Below are 4296 nucleotides of genomic sequence, written 5' to 3' on the forward strand. Positions count from 1 at the left end.
AATGGTGTGATTGAAGAGAGAGAGATATTGTAAAGAAATGGCGCACTTTGCTTTGCTTCGACCAAAGTAAAGGGCTTTGATACAGAAGACCAGAAAAAGAAAGGTGAATGCTGTTCGTATGTTAATCATTCCCGCGCTTTATTAAAGACTCCGTCGTTTTTTGTTTTTTTTTATCCGGTATCTGGTACCGGCATTAGAGCTCAACTAAATCGGAATTCTCACACGGCATGCCCATATTAAAGACTCTGTTACAGCTGAGAAGAGAACGCAAATTCTAATTAGTTTAAATTCTTTATTTTTCTTTAGTTTCTCATCTGATATCCAGTACAGCCATAGAAGCCTGACTGTACTCGGAGTTGCTCCGTGTAGAGCCTCATTCGGGGTGAAGCGCTCCATATCAAGAATTTTTTCATATTCAGGACTCGAATCTGAGACTTTTATTTAAGAGAAGAATAGTCTAATCCGCTGCAATATTAGTTTAACTCTTTATTCAGATTGGTACAATTGGTCCAAACTTAAGTAATACAAAAACAAATTAAAATACTCCATGTATATATAGAATTAGACTCAAATGTATAATCATTGCATCAATAAGCATAGTACGTCTCTTCCGATAAACTAACCTCTAAAAAGTTTTTCAAAATGAAAGTAAAATAATAGATGAGAAAGTCATTTTTGCAGCTAATACTACGGCTTTTTGATGATTACGTAGGACAATACGAAATAGGGTGTGTAATTAATAATTCTATTAGCTATACAAAGGTTGAAAAAGTATACCAAATAAGAGATTAGTAATATCAAGCTAATACATATATTTCTCTAATACATTCACCAAACGACCCTTAAGTAGCAGAACATTTTTTACTGATTTTCGTGACGATCTGTTTTGTGTTTACTGATAAATCAAATTTATATAGATATCCAACTGCACAACTGATGTTCAAAATTTAGAATTTTCAGCATGAAAGCGTGACGCTCCCATAGTTATAGTCCTCAGCACATGTATTGCGCTTCCACCGTTATATTCCGATTGAAGGATAATCAGTTGAATATCTTTTATCGAAATATTATATTGTGTATATAGATTAATTACATTTTCTTATACATACGGATTAAATCTTGAACACTTTTTGCATAATTTTTTATTTTGCCAGTGTTTTAACCATGAGCATTTCGGGAAATCTGACCTCCTTAAAGCTTATATTATGTTTTTAGGCAGGGGTACGTGTGATATATCTAGAGCCACGCTTTTTTTTGGGGGGGAAACGTGGTGAGTGGAAATTAGAAGCTCAGTTGGGAAGGAAAGTGGTCAGGTTGTTTTATGTTCAAATCATGGTACGTTAGGAGACCTTTTGTGATAGACCTTTGAAATGTTGAATATCTGCTCCATCAACTGATATTGTAGGTCTATCTTGATGGCTTATAGCACAAAATAATAGGATTATTTCGTGTCCCCATTTCAAGCAATGAAACAAATGAAAACAAGGGCGACAATGCTGTAACCCAATTTATTGAAATTGGACATTTTTCAAGCATAGAGAGACATCGATGGACACACTTGAACAGGAGAGCATTAAACATTGAAGTCAGACTCAGCAAATGTAATGGGTCAGGCTACACGGGTGAGTTTTAAAGGAACAGATATTTAAGCAAATGTAATGGGTCAGGCTACACGGGTGAGTTTTAAAGGAATCAGATATTTAAAATTGAGGTGGGTCATTTGGTTCTGAGCTTGACACATGTTCTTCCGTTAAAATTAAAGGCAAATTTGTGTCAAAGTATAATGGGAAGAGTATATTTGGATCTAAAATATAACAGAAAGGGTATATTTGGACCAAAAATATAATGAGGCGTATATTTAAACTATTGTTGATAGTGCGGGATTATATTTGAACCTTTTCGGCAAAAAATAGTACTGCTTTATTCCTTGTTTGGTTACTAATCCTGGATAAGTTATACCTGGATTGAAAATAGTATCGAGATAAGTTATCTATTCCAAATGGTGGAAATATTACCAAGATAAGTAGTTATTCCTAGATAATATAATGGAAAATGACAAAAATACCCCTAAGTCCCTCACACCATTTTTCTACTAAACAAAGTGGAGAGTATTTTTATAAGCAAATAATTTTTTCTTAGAAATTATGCAATCCATATTAATTTTGACAATAAATCAAATAGTCAATAACTAATAATACCAGAATAACTATTCGAAGCATAACTTGTCTTCAAACCAAATAACTCCTAAGTTATGCAGTTGATCAACGAACGCAATTCAAGATTTTATATTTGTGCAATGCGAGTATCATGATTAGTTTACCTCTTTAGTCTTTGTGACAACTAGTGTAGGAAAAAAAAAAACACACACACACACAAAAAAAATTATGTATTATATAATTTGACTCAAATGTATAATGCTTCTCCACCTATAAAGTTGAAAGGGGGGAGGATTGTTCAAACCTTATAAGGAAGCTCGGAGTTCTCATTTGTCATTGAGTATATTCTCTTTATCCCTTTCCCCTCACATCAAGATCCGGACATAATTTTTATCCAGGGTCTACTGTCTGATCTAGAGCGTGCACATTCATAAACTAGGGACATTTTCACCCCCTGATCCGGAATTGGTCAATTGGTCTGGGGCATTCTGCCCTTTTTTTTTTCTGGGGACCTACAACGGATCGGCCTAGGCGTGGCTCTGATACTATGTCAAATTAGACCTTGGGCCTAAGTTACACCGCAAAAGCTAGTTCAAAGGGGAAGGATTGCTCAAACCTTATAAGCAACTAGGGTTCTCATCCATCATCGATGTGGTATGCTCTCTACATCCCCCACACCAGATCCAGACATTTTTTTTATTCGGGGTCCACTGTCCGATCTGAAACGTGCACATTCATTGGAACGGGGACATTTTCACCCCTCATCGATCTGGGACCGGTCAATTTGTCTGGGGCATTCTGCGCCCTTTTTGGGGGGGCCCACATCGGATTGGGTTTGGATCTGTCTCTTATACCGTGTCAAATTAGGTCTTAGGTTTATATTACATCTCGGAAATTTCGGATTTGTTGTCTTGTGAGTAGGCTAACGTGAGCTTAAGGTGATTATGAAACCCCTACGAGATTAAGGGAAGTAGTAGATAGCTTAAGGTGCATACTATAAGATTTTGAAGTCATACGAATATATGAAGTTTAGTTGTAGAAGGAAGTGAAATGTGAGTCGTGTTCGGAAAGGTTTCCACTATAATTGAGCTAATGTTTACTTAGAAATATCTTAAGGGAATGCTATAGGGCTTATTGTATGGTTAATGAAGTGTTATATAAGTGTCAAGAAGGTTCCACAAGGATTAGAAGTCAAACAAGTCGACGAGAATGAAATTCGAAAATTTCCCAGTTGTACGACCATTTGTACGGACCGTATAAATTATACGGCTTGTATAATAGTCCGTAGATTACTTCCAGAGAAGAGTGATCCCTGGTGGGATTATACGGTCCAATTATACGGACCATATAAATTATAATTGGCTGTATAATCGGGTAGGGTCAGATTTTTTATTTTATAAACATGGACGACCCTCACTTTATTTTTCATTTCCCACTTTCTGTAAACTCTTCAAAGCTCTAAAACCCTTCTCTAAGCATCTTACACTCAAACCCAAGAGATTATAAAGATCAAATAGCAAGAACCAAAGTGTTCGTGTGTTAGAAGGCTTCTTGGGGTTGGTAGATTTCAAGATTTTCTTAGGTATTATAGCTAGGGTTTTTGCACAAGTTGATAGTTGATCAAAAGCTTGTTCCTATGGGATAAAAAGGTTCGTCTTCATACTTATTTCATGTTTTTAAGAATGCTTGGTTGTAGAAAACTTGGGTAGAAAAAGAAAGTAGAAAATGAAGTATAAATGTAGCTTTTATGATGTTTTGAGTAGTAAGCTAATTTAAATTGTGATTCTTAGTATGAAGTAGATATGTTCTTATTATAAAAAATAAAATGGTGATGAGGAACCGTTGTATGAAAATGTGCAAAAATTAGTAGGAAGTTGCTAGTATGAGTTGATTATGAGAGTGAATATTGAAGGCTCAATGTAATGTGATTACTTGATTATGATATTGTGAACGTTATTGTGGATGTTTGGGAGTTGTATTGTAATATAGTGGAAGTCGATGCAATAGGGGAAATGCTGCCCAATTTTCGTTAGATCATGAATTGTTCTAGTTTGGGTTTAAGAGTATCCGTAAGGCTTAACTATGGTACGAATCCTTCTAAATGTAGATTTCTCAAGCTTCGACGGTGAACGTTAAATAG

This window comes from Lycium barbarum, chromosome 11 (genome assembly GCF_019175385.1).
Source record: "Lycium barbarum isolate Lr01 chromosome 11, ASM1917538v2, whole genome shotgun sequence".
Lineage (NCBI taxonomy): Eukaryota > Viridiplantae > Streptophyta > Magnoliopsida > Solanales > Solanaceae > Lycium > Lycium barbarum.